Source organism: Cynocephalus volans, chromosome 1 (genome assembly GCF_027409185.1).
Source record: "Cynocephalus volans isolate mCynVol1 chromosome 1, mCynVol1.pri, whole genome shotgun sequence".
NCBI lineage: Eukaryota > Metazoa > Chordata > Mammalia > Dermoptera > Cynocephalidae > Cynocephalus > Cynocephalus volans.
The window spans coordinates 27163303-27185714 of record NC_084460.1 but is presented as its reverse complement, the minus strand read 5'-3'; the positions used below and the strand labels follow the sequence as shown (position 1 = coordinate 27185714).

Below are 22412 nucleotides of genomic sequence, written 5' to 3'. Positions count from 1 at the left end.
GGTTAAGTAACTTGCCAAAGGAAACACAGTAGGAGGAATTGAGATTCAAACCAGTCACCCTGGCCCCAGACTTCAAAACAGGGATTACTACATTTATTTCATAGGTTTGTGGTGAGGATTCAATGACTTAATTAATGTAAACTGGTTAGAACTGTGCCTATTTGAGGGCTCTAAGAGACCTGTTTACCACAAACTGCTTGTTTTTCCAAACTTGTATTTAAGATACAGCATAGCTATCATACACAAAGAATATAAGCCCAAAGAGACGCTCCCTATGCCCAGGGTTTCAGTGGCTTAAGCTTTCTGAGGAATAGCAAGAGAGAATTAATGCTGTACTTCATCTGTGTGACAAACACAATCAATGATACTAGTGCTCTTGCCCCAAATACATGAGATCAAAAGATCTTAATTTAAATGCTCAGAAAACAACAAAGTCATTCAAATACATACCAAAACAGTCTTTAAAATTATTTCCAAATATTTATTTCTTGGATATTAATCCTGAATGATATTAATCTATCTTCACCTAATATTGGTTAAAAGTGTAAGCAAACACACATACACACACCCCCACACCCCAAAGCAAAAAATGAGAAAGAAGGAAATTTTACTTTTTCCCAAAGAAACAAGGTCATTTGTGCTGTAGGACTGCTGACTTTTTCTCACTACTATGCCTGCACTGACAACAGCAAAAGGCACTAGAATAAAGGGAGAGAGTGTGTGTGAAAAGAGCCAAAACAGTATAAATAACAGCCTGAAACTAACAGAAATACTGTCCCCAGGAGTTTACAACTTTTAACGATACTAAACTTCTACATGCTCAGCTGCTTCTCTAAGAAACAATTTCTTTCTCTTTAGTCTCTGGTTTATATTTTATACCTATAGGACAGCCTTCATCTACAGATCTCAAAGCCCTTTCCTTTTCAGCTTAAGAAGCTGTAAAACCAACACAAACTTAGTAACTGGGACTAGAAGCAACAGAATGATGAAAAAAGTAGGAGTCCTGACTCCAAATCCCTAACTGGCTACTGAGCTTATGCCAACTTTGGTTCATCACTTATAAAACCTGCCTAACTACACTTGCAGACTGAAGGGAAGATCAAGTGAGATGATCTTCCAGAAGGGCTTAGAAACGCCAAACACATGTAAATTAGTATTAAATGATTACTATGCCATAGCTCTGTAGTGAAAGCTAATAAGCAGAAATCTATCTTTAAAAGGCTGGAATCTTCATTCTTAGTTTTCTCCAATACACAAAAATTTTAGGAGCTGTAGTTTACTTATAGCCTCTGAAAGTTAACTCATAGGTGGACAAGACATCACAAAATGAGCTCTCATTTCTCCCTGGGAACTACCCAACTCCCACAGAAAACACTCCCCAACTCCTATTTACTAGCCCATGTATCTATATTATCACCCAGCCTTCCTCTGCTCTCTTAAGGCCTTGGCATTCTCTGTGAAGTGCAGAGCAAGACTAATTTACTAATGAAACTTTTGAGATTCTCAAGTACTTGTCTGAATGACCTTTACAGCTTTGGGCTTCATCTGCTGGGACCTCATTTATAAACTGGTGGATTTGATTCTCCACTGGGAAGGCAACTAGGTAACTGTTCTGCTATATCCCAAAGTGGTACTTCACTTTACTGTCATGCATACCACATAACCTGCTTACACTAAGAGAGGCACTCACATGAATTTCAAATGGTTGGCTCTCATCAATTACATGGGGAGAATAAAATAAGAGGGTTCTTGAACTGTGGCTCTGCAACATTTAAAATGGTGCTGAGAGGGATGTGAGGGTGGGTGAAGGAATGGTGATAAGGAGGGGATGTGAAAACACAGGAAAGAGATGTCATAATGATAAACATTTTATTCAGAAATACTTTTCAACTTGCACCTTTGTAAATGTAGGAAGAAAACATGGGCAGCCTAAATTTCTCAATTATTGGTTCGGTTCTCTCATACATTCCTTCCTCTGTCCATCCCATAAATATATAAGCATCTACTATGATTATTATTATTGTAGGCCTTAGGAATATAACAGTGAGTGAGCAAGGCAGAACAGTGGTGAGACAAGTATGCCATTCAGTTTTGCCTGTGGACTAAGGATAATGGAAATTCACTGAAAAGTTTTAAGCAGAGAAGTGACCCCCATATGTACACTTTTCAACATTTAACTCTGGCTGGGTGTGGGACAGGATTCAAGGAGACAGAGGCTGTTACAGTAGCCTATGTGAGAGAAATGACAACAGACTGATCTAGGGTAGCACAGCAGAAATAAGGAACAAAATTTATGGTGTAAAATCAATAGCTCTGGGTGATCTCTTAGGTTTCTGGCTTGACAGATTGTTGGTGCCATTAATGGATACAAAAAAAATTCTGAAAAAGAGCTCACAAAGTAGGTTTGGGACTTAAGGCTAAAATGGCGTTGAGATTCAAAAGCACATTCTGAATAGGCAGTTAGATATTACTAGTCTGCTGCTAAAAGAGCTTCTCAGCTTTAAATAACAATTCTATGAGGCAAGCATTACTTTCCCTAATCTACAAATATGAAATCAGCCTAAATAAATTCAGTAGCTTGACCAGAATACCCAGCACAGACAGAGTGGTGATTCAAAGCCAAATCAGCTGGCCTCCAAGGTTCAGGTCTTTCCATCCCTATAAAATTCATCACCTTCTACTGCATATATACACATTAGTCTTCAAATATTAACTTCCCTATTAGACCCTTATCCCCAAAGTCGAGATCCATGTCTAATTTATCTCTTTTGTTTGTTTGGTTTTTAGTTTTGTTTTGGCAGCGGGCTAGTATGGGGATCCAAACCCATGACCTTGGTGTTATAAGACTGTGCTCTAACCAACTAAGCTAATAATTTACCTTCTTAATTTATAATACCCACCTCAAGACTTGACATTTTGTAGCATGTTTAGTAAACATTATTTGTTGATCAGATTAATGTTGGTTTATTTTTAAAAAATGAAATGAAAATGAAGTTGCCTCCAAAATATAGGGTGCACCTAAACACATCAGGTCATCTGGTACACAACAAGGAGAAACAGAAAACCAAGTCAAGGGTTCTTGAGTCATTGTTCCCTTTCCCAATTATAACTTCTTCTATTAAATAAAAGGATTACAATGAAGATCTCTCTCTCCCCCCACAAACCAATAATTCAAATTAAGAGAATACTGGAGAAACTTTATTTTCACAATTTTTACAACAGCTTATTTGAAGTTGGAAAAAGTGCCTAAATCCTGGATATCTGGAAGGTCAATTCTCCTATCTACTGTACATAATACAAGTATACCTTAAGAAAATCTGACATACAGAAAAAGTATTTCCTTTCCTAACAATTTCCATTTTAAATTAACTTATTTAGTCCTTACTGTTCCCATGTAATTGCATAAAAGGACATGTAACTTCACTGGCTAACAATTTCAGACCACTAAGTCTACTTAAAAGCCCTCAGATTGACTTTGAAAGCATGGCTAAGTCTTTTTTGCTCAATGTTTGCCCTAAGAGAAGCCAATTAATCAGCTATGAGAAATTACATTGTTAACAATTTTTCCTCAGTAATGTCAGACCACACCAAGGCCAATTACACATGGCTCTGCATAACCTATTCTTTAAAAAAATATAAGTAAATGAAAAAACAAAAAAAACCCACAACTCCATTAAACCCTAAAGCTAAATTATGCATTACCAAAACAAGTTAACTGACATAAACTGAATATAGTAGAATTAATTTCAATAAAAACTCCTCTTGCCCTTAGTCAGCCTCTACCTACCTCTAATGGCTACAACTCTATGTGATTCCCGTTTTTTAATCTGGCAACTAAAAAACAAACAAACAAAAAACAAAAAAGAAAACACACTAGAGGCTAAGTAATGGTCCAATACCAGAAAACTGTACAAGTCTCACCAGTCATTTCTGCTAATGTACTTTTATTGATGAATTTCCTAGTATAAGAAATAACAAAGATTACTCTGGAACTTTAAATTAAAAAAGGTAAGGGGCCGGCCCGTGGCTCACTTGGGAGAGTGTGGTGCTTACAACACTAAGGCCATGGGTTTGGATCCCTATATAGGGATGGCCAGTTAGCTAACTTGGGAGAGCATGGTGCTGACAGCACCAAGTCACGGGTTAAAATCCCCTTACTGGTCATCTTTAAAAAAAAAAAAAGGTAAGTCAATTTTCAAACTGTAATAAAGTTTTATTAGTTCTTTTTAACCCAATGTTTATTAATCTCTGTCTTAAAAACAAAAAAATCCCCCTACCATCCCTAGATCAGCCATAGTAAATGAGCAAGATCTCAATAATCATCCAGACAGGACAAAGATTTCTACAGTAAAGAATGAGGACTGTGCTTAGGTTGCACTGACTACATGATTTAGGACTGTTTGTTTAGAGGAAAAGCAGCTGATAAGGAACTTATCTTTTAAGCACTGCTATGGAGAACGAACTCTTCTTCCAAGCAACCAGGCAGCATAAACTAGTAAGAGGGAAGATTTGTGGAACAAATTCAGGGGGGAGTAAAACTATGTATACTTTCCTGCCTTGTTGTATAAGCAAAGATAAAAATTTAGTCAAACACACTTGCTTGTCTCCCCTTACAAGAGTGGCACTGATTAGAAGGCCAAATGAATACCAAAAAAGCAGGAGTAGCTAATATTTGAGTTACTTGTTTCAAATGCCCATAGTTGGCCTTAATTTTCAATTCTCTCTTCCTTTCAAATCAAGAGTAGAATGCTCAGTCAGTAAGCATTTAGTGAACACTTACTAAGTACCAGGTAATGTGTACCTGATTGTCTGGAGGGGATTCCTTCTCTAGGCCCTGGAGAATAAAGAGAAAGTATATTTGCCCGCAGACGGAGGGGGTGGGGGTGGGGTGGGGAGTGGAACAAAAAAAAACCCCAGACCATTACAATCTCAGGTGATCAGTACTTGAAAGAATTAAGTCATGGTGCTTTGCAGGCATTGAAGGGTATTTAAATCACCCACCAACCCATCATTCATTCAACAAATATTTATGAAGTACCTAAAATGTTTGGGGAAAGCTGTCAAGGAAAAAAATAACATCTAAGCTATGTTTTGAACAATACATAGGAATTATTCACATGTAAAACACTAAAACAAGAAATTATAAAGCACAATACTTTAAGCAAGTTAAGAATTTTAAAGACCTATAATTTTGTACCCTAAAACAACAAAAGGCTGGCACACTTTGTTACTGCCTTATAAGAAGCACATCAGATCAGCAACCCTTTTATATCTGATTTACAGACTATTAGTCTACTTTACTCAACTGTTACTGTTTGGGCTTAAAACAATCATTAATTCACAACCATTGCAATTCTTTCTCTTCTGTTCTCCACTCCCCACACAAATCAGCTCTACTGCAAAGGTCACAAAGCAAAATACCTAGAAAGACAAGTACCTAAGAGTTGTAGATGATCCCTAAAAGTGTGGTTAGAGCTTCCCAGTTTTCAAAGTAAGAAATTAAGATTTCTGAAGCCAATTTTCCTGTTTTCATTAATGGTAGGCCAGGTTATTAGGATCAATACTCCCACTGAGAACAACTAAAGAGAATGGATTAAATACACACACACTCATTCTTAAGGAAGACAGAGAAGCAACTATAACCAAAAGTGAAAAGAAAATGGGAATCCAGAGAAGCAAGGAAGCAAGGAAGACCAAAAAGCCTTTGTTAATCCCTGAAAATTAGAATTTTGTTCTGACATAAACCAAAGCCAAGGGCCCTCATAAAGTGAGGAGTCTAATAAGAGAGCCTATATCCATGATAAACTGGGACTTCAGAAGGCTACACGATTAGGATGAGACTGAATGGGAAGCAGAAGATCCAAGAATAAATTATGGTCCTGTTGGAGGGAATACCATATCTTAAGCTTCTTTTTAGGTGGTCCCTGGACCAGTAGTGTCCGTGGATACCTGACATAAGCAAGCTTTCTGTGAAGAAAAGTACCTTAATGATTCCTCAAATAATTCCTACAAATAATTTTTCAAATACAATGTCCGGCTTATAATCAAAGATAACTAGTTATTGAAGGAAAAGACGCCAAGAGTAAGAAATTGCAGAAAATTAGATAACAGAAAAGACCCACAGACTTCTGATCATATCAGACTCAAACTATAAAATAAATATGTTGATCATGCTTATAGAAGTAAGAGATAAGCTTCAGAATATCTGCAGGGAATAAGATACTTTAAAAAGCAACACAGCAGATTTCAAAAAAAAAAAGAACAAAATAGAACTTTTAGAAATAAATGAAATCGATTTGACAGTAAATTCAACAAAGCTGAAAAGAAAACTAATGAACTGGAAAACAGGCTAGAAATTATCCACAATGTAACAGGAGTCAAAACTATGGAAAAATGAGAGTGAAACAGTTTGATAAGCTTTTAATTTCTACTACTAAGAGAAAAGGAGAGAATAGGGCAAAGGCAATATTTGAAAATAGTTAAGAAGTTCCCAGAAGCAACCAGACACAATCAAATTCCAGAATGAGAAACCAACAATTTCCAAAAAGATCAATGAAAAGAAACTCTCAACAAAATATATAATAGTAAAACAGCAGAAAAACCAAAGACAAAGAGAAACCTGAAAAGCAAGCAGAGAAAGATAGATTATATTCAAAGAGCAACATTAGAACAGTTTATTTTCCAAAACCAACAATGAAGCCCAAATAGTTTAATAACTGCAGTATGCTGTAAAAAATAAATTAACTGCAAAATTAAAATTCTATTATCAAATATCTCTAAATTAGATAAAGAAAAATAATCCCATTTGGAAGGTTTGAGTTGAAAGAGAAAATAAAGAGCAAAAAAGAGGAAAATTTATGGAAAAACTTCAAACAAACATTGACTATATAAAAAAATAACAATATTACAGGGAGCCTTAAAAAATAAATTTAAAGCACATGACAACAAAAGCATATTATATTGGGAAGCTGTCATTAATGTGTGCTAAGATCCTTTTATTATCTGAAAAGAGGATAAAGTCACTGATTAATATCAGACTTTGACAGGTTATGGCTGCAAGTTATAACATCTATAATGGTAACTAATTATAGAACAAAAATAGCATGTATTTCCAAACTGGAAAGAGGAAAATAATAGAATGATAAAAAGGATTGATAAGATTGGAAAGAAATAAGATGGCAAAAAAAAAAAAAAAAAAAAAAACCCGGAATATATGAAACAGGAAAAAGTTAAACTGAAAAATGACTAATACTTATATTAAATATAAATGGAACACATTATCCGGGTAAAAGACAAAGACTGTCAATCTAGATTAAAAGAGAACTATTAATCAAAATTTTGAAAAATAATAATAAAGCAAAAGGAACCCCACTATCTGGTTTTAAGACATATTACAAAGTTGTAGTTATCAAAAGTGTGGTACTGGCAAAGGTATAAAGCATAGATCAATGGAACAGAATGAAAAGTACAGAAATACACCCACCCACACAAATATGGTCAATTGATTTTTTTCTTTTTTTTTTTGGTAGCTGGCCAGCATGTAGAATGGAACCCTTGACCTTGGTGTTACAAGGCTGTGCTCTAACCAAATGAGTTCAATAGCCAGCCCTGGTCAATTGATTTTTGATAAAGGAACAAAGGCAGTTCAACACAGAAAGAATAATCTTTTCTATAAATGGTTTGGAATGCCTGGAGATCTAGGTGCAAAATCATGAACTTCAACCTAAACCTCACAACACTTTATATAAAAAATAATTCATAATGAATCATAGGTTTAAATGTAAAAACTTATAAAACTATCAAACCTTTAGGAGAAAATCTTGCCACTGGGGGTTTGTCATACTTGGTAGACATGACACTAAAAGCATGATCCGTAAAAGAAAAAAATTGATAAAAAGATCTGATCAGACACTTTCCACAAGAAAGATATATGTTTGGATCCCCCTATTGGCCAGCCACCAGAAACAACAAAAAAAAGAAAGAAAGAAAGAAAAAAAAGATATACGGATAAGCATGTGGAAAGATAAACTACGGTGTTAGTCATTAGGGAAATTAGAGTCACAACGAGATACCCCTATGGATCTATTAAAATGGCTAAGATTTTTTAAAAGCAAAAAAACTAACAATACCAAAAGCTGGTGAGGATACAGAGTAACAGGAATTAATTCATTACTGGTAGGAATGAAAAATGGCACAGCTTTAGAAAGTAGTTTGGCAGTTTTTTATAAAGTCAAACATACATTTACCATACAACCAGCATTCCCACTCCTAGATATTTACTTAAGTGAAATGAAAATCTACGTTTACACAAAAACCTGTAAGTGAATCTTTATAGCAGCTTTATTCATAACTGTAAAAAAATGGAAACAACCAAGATCCAACAAGTAAATGGATAAACAATCGGTGGTACAATTACACCAATGAAACACTCCTCAGAAAAAACAGGGAACAAACTATTGATCTGTGCAATAACATGGATGAATATTAAATGTATTTTGTTAAGTAAAGAAGCCAGACCTGAAAAGCTACATATGGTATACATTCGGCCCTCTGTATCTACAGGTTTCACATCTGTGGATTCAACTAACCAGAGACTGAACATATTCAAAAGAATAAAATAAAAAATAATACAAAAATAAAAAATAATACAAATAAAAAACCACAGTATAACAACTATTTACATAGCAATTATAATGTATTAGGTATTAAAAGTAATCTAGAGATGATTTAAAGTGTATGGGAGGATGTGTAGGTTATATGCAAATACTACACCATTTTACATAGGAACTTGAGCATCTGCAGATTTTGTTATCTACAGGGGGTCCTGGAATCAATGCTCTCAACACAGAGGGACAACTCCCATTTATATCACAGTCTGGAAAAGGCAAAAACTATAGAGATGGAGAAAAAATTGAAAGTGTTCTATATGATACTGTAGACATGATTTTGTCAGAACCCACAGAATTGTATACCATGGAGTAAAAATTACCAGATACAAATTCCTAGCTCTGTCTACTGAGAGTACCTAAAAGCAGTTACACTGAGTAAGCAATGAGAATACCTAGTGCCCACATCTTGGTTTCTAAATATCATTCTCCGAAAAAAGGAACATGGGCTCTTTGGGAGAAATGGCTGATTCTAGGATTGGGGCAGAAAAAATAAAAGAAAGCCTGGCAAATCTTGTAGTTAAAGGGACATGGGAGCCAACTTGAAGAAGCTCCAGTGGCAAAAGCTGGAACAATCTGAATAAAATAATAATGGTATTGGACTGCAACTCCAAACAATAAAATAATGTTCATGTATCCATACTATATAAATAAATTTTAAAAACCTTCCTTACATAAGAATTCCAACCAGTACATGTAGAGAGAAAGGAAAAAAAAAAAAGAAAGAAAGAGAGAGAGAGAAAGTTAGATCACTATTAGACTAACAGCAATTACTACAGGCAAGATCCACTGACAGATGCTAAAATTAGTGAGTAAAGATTTTAGTAAAAACAGGATTATATGCATAGACTTAAAATATCTTCTCCAGAATATTTATTAATTACTGCGGTGGTTTTAACATAAGTCCATAAATTATTTGATATGCCTCCCTTGAGGAGGTGGAGCTTAATTTTCCTTCCCTTCAAAGTTGGTCTGGACTCAGGAATGCCCTTCTAATAAGTAAGTATGGAAAGGGAGAAATAGTAACTTTACAGTAGAGAAACCTGGCAGACACTACTGAACTATTATTAGTGATAAGTCACATTGACATCATATACCCCTGATATGATATGATGAGAAGGGCACCTCTGTGGTAGTCTTCTCAAAAATCCATCTAACCTAATCTTGAGAAAACATCAGTCAAACCTAAATTGAATGACATTCCACAAAATATCTCACCAGTCTTCTTCAGAAGTTTTCAAGTCATGAAAATCAAAGTAAAACTGAGAAACTGTCACAGACTGGAGGATACTAAAGAGACATGATGACTAAATGCAGCGTGGAATCCTAGACTGGATCCTTGAACAGAAAAAGGAAATAACTGGTAATATCCAAGTAAAGTTTATTTATTATAGTTTAGTTAATAGTATTGTACCACTGTTTATTCCTTAGCTTTGATAAAGTATTGTTGTTATGTAAGATGTTAACATTAGGGGAAAGTGGGTAAAGGGTATATGAAGGTTCTATCTTTGTAACTCTTCTGTAAACCTGAAATTACTTCAACACTATAAGTTAAATACTAACCATAACAGGTGCTGCTAGAGAGGATATGAAGCAACTGTAATTTTCATACACTGCTGTTGGGAATGCAACAGTATAGACATTCTAGAAACAGTTTGGCAGTTTCTTATAAGTTAAACTTAGACTTTTCACATGACCCAGCAATACCAATCATAGGTATTTACCCTCCAGAAATGAAAACGTGTTCAAAAAAGCCTATACATGTTTGTTTATAGCAGCTCTATTCATCATCACCAAAGAACGAAAACCAAATTGTCCTTCAAAGAGTGAATGGATAAACTGTGGTCCATCCATAGGATGGAATACTACTCAGCAGTAAAAAGGAAGGAACCATTGATACATACAACTTAGATAAATCTCAAAGGCAATATGCTGAATAAAAGAAGCCAGTCTCAAAATATTACATATTGTTTGATTCTGTTCATGTAATAACATTCTTGAAAAGTTAAAACTACAATAACTCAAACAGAACAGTGGTTGCCAGAGATTAGGGGTGGTAGTACTACCAAGGGTAACATGTGGAAAGTGATATAATTGTTCTTCTGTGTCCTGGTTGTGATGGAAGTTACTTGATTCCATGCGTTTGTTAAATCATAGAACGGTACACACAAAAAGGAGTCAATTTTACTGTATATTAATTTGAAAAATAAGATTGAAAAAGAAAAAAAATCTATCATATGCTGTCTAAAAGTGATACATCTCAAACATACAGGTTAGTATACAGACAGGTTGTTAGTAAAAATACCACATTTCAAAGCATGTAGATACAGTAAAAGTAGGACTTGGAATTTATAAACTTAAAGGTATGTATTAGAAAAGCACGAGGGCCGAGCCCGCGGCGCACTCGGGAGAGTGCGGCGCTGGGAGCGCGGCGATGCTCCCGCCGCGGGTTCGGATCCTATATGGGACTGGCCGCTGCACTCACTGGCTGAGTGCCGGTCACGAAAAAGACAAAAAAAAAAAAAAAAGAAAAGAAAAGCACGATAAATATTAAGTTACACACATCTCAATAGATCTAAAAATAAAATAAACCCAAAGTAAGGAGAAAGAAAAAATAAAAGTAAAAGTAGAAATTTAAAAAACAGTGAAAGTCTCATAAGATTGATTTTAAAACTTGGTAGCATGACTGACAAAAAAAGAAAGAAAGAAAAAGAAATTAGGGCAAACATCCAATATCAAGAATGGAAAAGGACAGATCACTACAGATCCTGCAGTTAGTAAAAAGATAAAAGAATATCATTAACAACTTTATGCCAATAAATCTCAAAATCCTAGAGGGGGAAAAAAACTGACGCAAGAAGCAAAAACTCTGAATAGTCTCATAACCAATAAATTCAATCAGTATTTTAACCTCTGTCTATCCTGATGTCTTCCTACTGCACAACTTAATGTTTTTCAAATATTTTTTTAAACAACTGAGTACTGAACTTGCTCCCCCAAGTCTCTGGGCCTTTACCCTTTGATTATACCCTCCAATACTGCTTGCTAGGGGAAATCCTACTCACCCCTCAAGAACCTGTATGTTTTATATCCACTATGAAGCCTTCCCATTACATTATGACACTGAATGTGTGCTGTTTACACAAATCTCTTTCCTCATTAGATTATGAATACAAGGACTTGTATTGCAATTTATTTCTCTTAGTATATGCTTGTATTTATCACAGTGACTAGCATGGTGAAGTGTTCCATAAATATTTGATGAACTGAATAGCAAGATAGTAAAAGACAACATTTTGGCAAAAATCAATCTTGCCTATACATGGGCCCACTCCTGTTCAAAACTGAGAAAAGAAGTTTGGCTATATAATGGATATCTAATCTGCAGATGATTTTAAAGATGCTCTTGAGTCTTACCTATAAATGTTACTGCTTCCATCACTAACACCAGAGGTAAAACAGTTTCATACTATCACTTCCCAAAGAGATGCGAAACCAGTCAGCATGTGTCAGAGATCTTGGAGCCATACACTTTTATGAGGTTTCAGGTTGTGTGACTTACCCATATGATGAGCACAGTGACTGACAAGCCTTGATAGAGTTAGAGAAACAGTTCAGTAGTCTATTACTGAATGAAACCTGGATTTACAAGGCATCATGAGTTTAAGGAAAGAACAGGTACATTTGAACAACTAAGACCTAGATATGACCTTGGATATGTTATTAACCTATCTGATCACAGTTAGAAAACTGCAGAATATAGGGATTAACACCCTCTCCCACTCCTTTACTGTCATGGAGGTAGGTTACACAGGAGACAACCATACTACCTGCAGGTGATCAATAAGCAATAGTTAATAGTGTGGGTTGTCTTAACTTGCCAAAACTGGAAAACAGGCTGGAACCGAGTGCAGCAAACATTGGCTGGCTTTCAATTCTAAAGACATTATGTGAATGCCTATGTCAGTCATTTATTCTTCAGATTTGTATTTATCACTTTTAAACCAGCAAGTCCAAGATCTAGGTAATGTCTTCTCCATTTTACGGAAAGCAAAATGGCAACCTCTCCAATATCACAGAGAGGTGATGACTTGAAAATAGTTGTCTAGATCCACAGCCTATTTATTCTTCTTCACAGCAAACACTGTAAGCTGGTGATTATATACATACACACACATAGACACATGCACAAGGGGTCTTCAAAAAGTTCAAGGAAAACGTGTATTACGAAAAAACCATGTATGGATTTCAAAACTGTCTGCACCAAAATAAACTCATACTAACTTGTTACAACATGTCTGAACAGGATCTAGTTTGAGGCACTAAGAAGGATAAGGCATCAGTTTGAAAAGAGCCCCTATCAGAGCAACGTGAATTCTGCTACAATTGAAACAAGAACAAACATCAAATTTGGTGAAACTTGGGTGGAAGAAAGGTGAAATCATTGATGCTTTATGAAAAGTTTATGGGTACAGTTCCACCAAAGAAATTAGCAGTTTAGAAATGGATAACTTGCTTTAAGAAGGGACAAGACGAAGTTGAAGATGAAGCCCGCAGCAGCAGGCCACCCACATTAATTTGCAAGGAAAACATTAATCTTGTTTGTGCCCTAACTGAAGAGGATTGAGGATTAACAGCAAAAACAAAAACCAACACCAAAGACATCTCGACTGGTTCAGCTTATACAATTCTGACTGAAAAGCTAAAGTTGAGCAAAACTTCTGCTCTATGGGTGCTAAAACTGTTGTGCCCAGATCAGCTGCAGACAACAGCAGAACTTTCAATGGAAATTTTAATCAAGTGGGATCAAGATCCTGAAGCATTCTTCAAATAACTGTAGGAGATGAAACATGGCTTTTCCAGTATGACCCTGAAGACAAAGCACAATCAAAGCAATGGCTGCCAAGAAGTGGAAGTGGTCTAGTTAAAGCAAAGTCTACTGGTTAAGAGCAAAGGTCATATTAGCAATTTCTGGGGATTCTCAAGGTATTTTGCTTGTTGACTTTCTGGAGGGCCAAAGAATGATAACATCTGCTTACCAAGAGAATGTTTTCAGAAAGTTAGCAGAGCTTACTTTCAGAAAGTTTCAAAGCTTTAGCAGAAAAATGCCCAGGAAAGCTTCACCAGTCTTTCACCACGAAAATGCTCTTCCTGCTCATCCCTCTCATCAAACAAGGGCAATTTTGCAAGTATCGATGGGAACTCGTTAGGCATTTACCTTACAATCCTGATTTGGCTCCTCAGACTTCTTTTTGTTTTCTAATATTAAAAATTTTTTAAAGGGCACCCATTTTTCTTCAGTTAAAGTAAAAAGACTGCATTGACATAGTTAAATTCCTAGGACCCTCAGTTCTTTAGGTATGGACTAAATGGCTGGTATTGTTGTTTACAAAAGTGTCTTGAACTTTATGGAGCTTATGTTGAGAAAGTTTACATTTTTAATTTTTATCTTTTAATTCCATTTCCCCACACTCTGTGATGTCCCCTTGTATATCCTACTTGGCTTATACAGTATTTTCAAAAATTGAGATAATACACAATCTAAAAATTCACTATTTTAGGGTACAATTTGGTGGTTTTTAGTATATTCACAATGTTGTGCAACCATCACCACTATGTGATTCCAGAACATTTCCATCATCCCCAAAAGAAACCTAACACACCCTCCCGCCCCATCTCCTGGAAACCATTAATCTGCTTTCTGTCTCTATGAATTTATCATTCTGAACATTACATATAAATGAAATCATGTGATATGTGGCCTTTTGTGTCATCCATGTTGTAGCATGTATCAGTAGTTCATTCTTTTTTGGGCTGAATCCACTATATGTATATACCACATTTTGTTTATTCATCAGTTGATGGACATTTGGATTGTTTCCACTTTTTGGCTATGATAAATAATGTTGCTATGAACATTTGTGTACAAGTTTTTCACAGTGTTTTTAAAAAGTAAATCAGCTGTTAAGTTGAACAATGTATTAAAATGTTTCCTAATAAATGTTTTTTAAAGTGACAGTTGCCAGCATTAAAAAAAAAAAAAAAATTAACTTTCAGTTTCTCAAAAGAAGGAAAGGAGGAGAAAAGCCTGGTAACAATGATTCTTCATTCCAGCACTGACAAAAATCAGTTGGATGTGCTGAGTTGTGAATGTGCAACAATGGGATGTTTTAAAACACACCCACTGGAGATGCCACATGTAAACCTGGACAACTCCATTTATCTTACTGGCCTGACTCCTGAAGGTATCTGCATTATCAATATCTGCTCTATATTAAATCTATAAACCTATAAATAAATAAATAAAAACAATGAAAAAGGGAACCTATTATTTGGACTATACAAATCATGGCACTGAAAATGGAATTCATCTATGAGATCAGAGGCTATGAACTTCTTGAAAATGTATATACAATAGCATGCACATGTACATTTTTTGAAGAAAAAATTTATTATAGGCTTAGAGGAATCTGTAAACGCCAGTGGAATAATCACTGAGTTAGACAAACAGGAAATGTACATTTTTAACACTGGAAAAGAGCTATTTAAAAAGGCTAATTTGGTAATTTACATAAATATTTAAAAATTAAATTGCTCAAACTAAGTATATCTCATTCTTTCCCGAAGGAAAAGAGGAAGACAATGTATTCTAGGTTTCAACTTATGTTCTAGCCTGAGACCTAAGGCTTGATGAATGATTAACAAAATGTCAGCTTCAGAAAAGATACAGTGGCATTCTAAGTTAGTCAGGTGAGGACAAACTTTACAAATGCTAACTTTATTTTTGCCTCACACTATTTAAAAAAAATAAGAACATGTCTTTCTTCACAAGTGTCCAACCTTAAATCATTTAGAGTTTTACATTTTTAAGTTTATCCCTTGAGTCATCTGTGGAAAGAAAATTACTTGGGAGTCAGAGAGATACCTTAAAATGTTCTTTTTTAAACTTAAAGCCAAGATTATTTTAAGACTGGTGGCCCCTTGAATCTTAAAACTGTTAAGATACCCAATTACTGAACTTTCTAAATCAGGCTTCCAGCCTTATTTAAAATCAAGACACAAAAAATATTTGTACGGCACACTGAGGTAAAGGAGCAAGACTGCCCCAGATCTAACATCACTGGCTTGTATGCACTGTACCTGCTTATAAACTGCCAAAGTCTGAGGGAATCCATATCTCAACATATTTGTAACTCCCCTGACACAGTACGTTGGTTGAGAAATTCTGTTTTCAGTAACTTGTGGATATCACAGCCTGAATAGTCAAAATCCATGCAGTAGGTTGAGAAAACTATTTCACAAATGCCCTTATTTCAAGAGATATGCAGTCACCTTTTGTAGCTTTCAAGTATAGTCCAGATATACCACCAACGGGCAACCATTTCTTCTGGGAGGTCATCTATTTGGCAGTGACTGGCACAAAAACCAAAAAAAACCAAAAATAAACAAAAACTAAGCCTCCTAACCTTAGTTCGGAAGAATAGGGCAAAAGAAAGCAGGTTAACGGTAAAAATAAATGTAAGATTAAATGAAGTTATCTTTTTTCCCCACCACTTTATATTGATTCTCTTTTCCTGTCTCAACTTAAGGTGGTAACCATGGCCAACAACATTCTCTCTCTTATCAAACTAATGCCCCAAAAGTAGTGGTGTTTTTGTTTCTTAAATTGTGAAAAACATACAGCTCAAAAAGGTTAACAACAAAGTTTCCCTGACTCTCTCTGGAACTTCAAATCCCAAGATCCCAAGTGCACACCGAATAAGAAAACTACCTGTTCAAAGTTAACAGAGTAAGTTTATTTTGGTCCTAATTAAGGGTCTGAATTTGGAATATATAAATATTCACAATAATACCTGATAATTCATGAAGTTACCACTTGTGTAAACCTGCAGGATATTTAATTTTAGGAGATTAGAATCCTAACATGCCACTGGCCACTTCTGCTTTTATTCTTATCTACAAAATATACAACATTCTTGTTTTGAAAGGCAATACATACAAGTATTTCTTCCATAAAACAAACTAGGAAGTACAGCAAAAGAAAGAGCATAAGCATTTGATCCCTCTGTGTGAATTTCATTTCTCTATCTTTAAACTAGAAAAGAGATCAAAGTGTCAATGTTACATAAGTGACAGAGCCAACAGTGGGAGGTCTTCCAGAAGAGAGGTATTATAAGGGAACTCAAGTAGTTTAATTTGGTTTAATACAGTTCTACCCCAAACACTTAACAGAAATCTGAAGTCTAGTATTGTCTCTTATAATACTGAATATAATAAATGATAGGCAGAAAAGTCTTTATCTGTGTACGTTTTTACCTGTTAACACAAGCAAAATAAAGTTACAATGTGAAACTTTATTCCACTGGCCTCAAAAACCTCGGGAATCAAAAGATGGAAAGCTTCATTTGAGACCTAGAATAATCTAAAGTAAAATCCAGATTTATGTACGTAATAACTACTGCTACCACTTGAATGCCTCTTATAAACCAGGAATGGTATGAGATGCATAGTACCATTTTGGAAATAAAACTGGTTCAGAGGTTAAATAAGCTGCCCAAAATCACAGGATTTCTAAGTGGTGGAGGCCAGATTTGAACCCAAGTCTGTTTAGGATTCAAAGCCTAAACAGGTACTTTTCTCTAAATTCAACATTATTTCTTTAATTCCGCAAACTGATTTATTAACAGCCTAACAAAAATACTATAATAAAATGAGTTGCTTTATTTTTTATTTTTGCCTCTGGAGGCAAGGGGGTGGGGAGAGTATCTCAACAGTCAGGGTTCTTCATTATTCTCTTATCTGAATGGGCTGGCCACCAAGCAAATGACTGTACAAAAATCAGTTTTGTTTTGTTTTTGCAGCTGGCTGCTACAAAAAATCAGGTTTTTTAAAAATGGAAAAGTTTTTCTGCATGGCAGCAGAAGGGAGGGAGGAAGGCACATGAGACATGTCCCGCCCCCTCCCACTACCACCACCAAGCTGGCTGGGAGGTGGTGGCATCTACAGGCCTCAGTGTTGAGCTGTTGAAGGTGCAACAAAACCTCTGAGTTTTCAAGGTGTATGAAGGTTGTTCTGATAAATGTTTACAAAAATTGTCACAGAGGATGGCTGTGAAAAAACCACTAGGATCAAAACTGCATGTAACAAGAACATATAGATATCTGCAGATGAATGTTCAGGTACTCAGCACCGATGTTTAAAAATTTGTCATTGCCTGAAGTGTAGCATGCAACATTTTCAAAGGAAAAATGAAGAATTGGTCAAGAAGACAGACAAACAGAAGCAAATGATAAAAAAAGTTTTATTTGACATTACTAACCTCTTCAATAAATTATGCAGAAAAACACATTTGAATACTTATTATTTTAATTGCTAGGCAATAATGTCTGTTTTCATTAAAAAAACAAACAAACAAAAAAAAACCCATGGAAGGACAACTCCACAGCAGATGGCTATTCATAATCATTCTATATGATCATGAATACATGGAACACTTTTAATTGCTTTGAAGTAACTAATAAAGACAGGTTCCTTCTCTGCCTAAGGAGTTTATGACTTAATACAGATCAAACAAGAAAGCAAGTTGGTAGATTACCTGAGAAAGCAGGACACAGAGAAGATGTTAATGCAGGAAGAAGTCCTCCTCCAAACATATCCCTAGCACACAATACTCAAGTACTTCCCAAACCATGATTGAAGAACCACTGCAGGTTAAGACTTCTGATCCATGTTCACAAGTCTGTAGGTGAGCAAATCTAAAACTCAGGAAAACCTAAGTCTGAGATTGGAAGATTCACTTCTCTATCTTGAAGCAAGAGAATCCTAGATTCACCAAGGCTAGATTAACCACTCTGGTAATGTACACTGTACATGAGTAATTGACGTAATATACACTGGTCATGAGTTACATATTGATCCACCCGTAAGCAGCAAATCGGTACCTCACCCACCCAGTAGGCCACACCAGAAACAGGAAGTACAGGTCAAAAGTCTCATTAAAAACACAAGAACTGTTGGCAGCAGAAAATGAAAATAGAGGGCTTGCTGGTTAGCTTAGTTGGTTAGAACATGGTGTTGTAATACCAAGGTCAAGGGTTCAGATACCCATGCTGGCCAGCCAAAAAAAAAAAAAAAGCAAGCAAGAAAGAAAACAAAGAGTGAAAAGTAACAGCACTGGCAATAAACACTCTGTCCTCACTGACACAAGGGAAAGAACTATTATTAGTCAGGCACCTATATCCAGGCATTTTATAAATTATCTCCTTTAATCCTCACAGTAATCCTGAGATAATAATATTAGTTGGTGCTTTAGTTATTAATGTTCACAAGAATCCTCTGTAGGTGCTACTAATCCCCATTTTACAGCTGAAGAAACTGAAGGTTCATAAGTAAGTTGCCCAAGGTAGATAGATGCTCTCCCAGTTGTAGAGATGAGAAAATCCAGTCTTGAGAAAAGTTAAGTAAACTTCCCGAAACTCCGCTGCCTCACTCCAAAGGTGGAGTTCTTTCCCACTATCCTGCTGCCTTCCCTTCCCCTGTCAGCAAGCTCAGCTAATTCTCAATTCCACCCCATCCCCCGATTTCTGTAGGTATTTCAGAAATTATCCCTAAGATAGCAAACAGAAGTTTTAGTAAGATAAACCTACAAAAGTTACAAGTTGTGAGCTTGAGGGCACAGACGATCTAAAAATCCTTAGCACACAGTACCTGCCAGAAATGCAGCAGGCACTATATATGCATTTCTGTTGAATGAACATCTTTTAACTGGTTATAAATTCAATAGCCCCCAAATGGCTATTTTGTTCTTTCAGATATGACATAATAGTTTTTTAGGAAAATAACTTTCCCATTCATTTTTACTAGGGTAGCTTTCTAAAAATTTATAGAACATTAATGAGATAGCTAAATTGAGAAATGCCCATTAGAGCTTTAGACATAATTGCAGAAAAATTCTAAGTGTTCACTTTTCCAAGCAGATTAAAATGTTTCAGCTAATAAAAACCTGTCAGAAAAACCCACAAGAACAGAAAGTATAAAAAGGACAGCCAATACAAGGGCATTTAAGATGTGACACATAAAAAATTACAAAAGATTAATCTAACTGTACCCTGATATTTAACCCTAAAAACCTCACTTCAGATAATGCAATATTTTCTATGCAAGAAAACATTATTACCACTAATGTAAAAAAAAAAAAAAAAAAAGCTTGCCCACCATACTGTTGCTGAGTAGATTTTTTTTTGTCTAAGTCTGAAAGACACAGAATTTGTAGAAACCAGTGAAATGCTACTCCTAGCAGTATCTTGTGACAACTGTGAATTCTTTCATCCTAAACTTTAAAAAAGACTCATAATCCTTTATTTCTATAATATAAATAATAAGTATGTCTGGTCAACAACTAGATCTGAATTCCACTCTGGAGCACACAATATATTTAAGGAAAACTACCAATTGTCTATAACCCAATGCAAATCTATCCTTTGTTACAATGACAGTAGCTACTTTTCCTTAATAATCCTAGAGGAATTTCTTCATTTGAAAAGCTAGGTGGCCTAGATTTCTATCAGTAAACAACTAAATGATAAGCTACTTTTGAAATTATCCATCTTAGATGAGTTGAAGAAAATTTAGGTGTAAGAACACACCAATACTCTTGTGAAACAAACTTGGCACAGGTCACCCAGTTAATTGTGATAGTCCAAGCATCAAATCTAGTTTCTCATTTTAAATCAAGTATCACAAGCATTATCTATTACTACCTTAAAATGCTAGGCCCTTATCAAATTCAATCGCGAATCACATTAGTTTTCAGTTTCTGAACTTGTACAAATTATTCTGTAATATTTATGCAAAAGTTGTCATACAGTTGTCAGGAACAGTCATCATAAATGTTATAAACAGTTAACATTTTGGGGGCACTGACTGTGTTAGGTACTGTTAGGTACTGAATGTGTTACATGCATTACCTCAATTAATCCTCACAATGACACCATGAAGAGACAGGAACAGAGAGATAAAGTAACCAGTATTGGGTAGTATCTAGAAAAGGGACAAGGAAGGGGTGCTCAGGGAATATAATTCAAAAACCACAATTCTCTATCTATTTCCTGGACCAGGATTCTAGGCAAGCTCTAGGGCTGAGGTATCTTTCTCAACCACTTAACCTTTATGTGGCCCAATTTCACTTACTCTAGTAAGTGAAACCCAGAAGTCGAACAGTTAACCTCAAAAGTCCTTCATACCCTGAAATGCTCTGATTTTGTAATCATTTTTCTATTCGGGTAATATCTCAAAAAGAAACAGTCTCCTCCTCCTCCATCCTCTGACTAAAGTTTAGTTATTCCACATTTTATGAATCCAACAGGATAATGTTAAATAAAAACAAAAGACCTTTCTTAAAAGCTAAACTCTATTCTGTAGTTACGATTCCTAAACACGACTTTTAACTTCAAATGACAATGATAGGGGGGAGAAAGATCTTACAACTTTGGGCTGGGGTGGCGTGGGAGGTGTGAGAGAAAAAAAAGACCATGTATCACCAATTTCCATCTCTTCTAAAAAATAGAAAATAAGTCTTTAGAAGGTTTTCATGTAAGCCCATTGCTTTCTTCAGCCAATAAAAATTAATGAAGAAACTACGTCATTTGTTCAAATAGCTTATTACAGACATGGAAGAATCACCAATTTGCGGAAATCCTACCAAAATGGCCTAGAGCTCTAGAATCTACATTCTTACCAAGGTGGTCATCTAGCACCTTCAAACTGCACCTAAGGACAGTAACAGAATATTTAAATATTAAGGAAGAGGCAGAAGTTCTGCTCAAAACCATTATTCCATTAAGTCTTCCAAATCAAGACAGAATAATCTTTGCTGACTTTGTTCTCTAGAAAATAATCCCCCAAAGATTCTAAAATAAAACCAGCAAAACCCCTGTATTAGTTTTCTATTATTGCTGTAACAAATTATCACAAACAAAATAACACAAATTTATCATCTCAGTTTCTATATGTCAGAAGTTTCATGGGCTTGGCTGGGTCCTCTGCTTAGGGCCTCACAAGGCCAAAATCAAGATGTCCAGAGGGCTGTGCTCCTTGCTGGAAAGTCTGAAGGGAAATCTGCTTCCCCACTCATTCGGGTTGTTGACTGAATTCAATTCCTGAGGTTGCTGGACTGAAGTCTCTACATGTCATTACTGGCCGTCAGCTAGGGCTGGCCTTGGCTACTAGGGCTGCCTGCATTCCCTCTTATGCTTCCCGTGTGGCTCTCTCCAGAAATGGCAGGTTTAGTCCTTCTCATGCTTCAAATCTTTGACTTTCCCCTTTTGCCCCATCTGACTACAGAGAAGGTCCTTTGCTTTTAAGAGCTCATGTTATTAGGCTGGACCCAGGATACCCAGGATAATCTTCTTACTTTAAGATTCTAAAGCTTAATTATATCTACAAAGTCCCTTTTGCCACATAGCATACTCGGATTCCAAAGACTGGAGTATACACATCTTAGGAGGGCCATCTGCCTACCACAATCTGGCCTCCAAAGATTCACTACTTTTCTCCCAAATGCAAAATATATCATCCTATCTCAAGGTCCCCAAAGGTCTCATACCATTACAGCATCAATTCAAAGTCCAAAAGTCTCATCTAAAGCTCATCAGTTCTAAAGTCCCAAATTTCATCCTGTAATTTAGGTGTGGCTGAGGTTCTGGGTATAACACATTAAGTACAACTCCTGGGACACAATTCCTAAAA

General features: G+C 35.7%; 1 protein-coding gene across 4 annotated transcripts in view; it reads right to left on the bottom strand.

Annotated features, from left to right (window-relative positions):
- Nucleotides 1-22412, bottom strand: part of CSNK2A1 (casein kinase 2 alpha 1) — a 51772-nt gene that overhangs the window by 25825 nt on the left and 3535 nt on the right. For 2 of the 4 annotated variants that reach the window (XM_063098536.1, XM_063098522.1), the window contains exon 2: nucleotides 20633-20705. The exons of the other annotated variants lie outside the window; for them this stretch is intronic. The gene's annotated coding sequence lies outside the window, so the exon portion shown is untranslated. The remainder of the gene's footprint in view (nucleotides 1-20632; nucleotides 20706-22412) is intronic. 4 annotated transcript variants of the gene reach the window in all.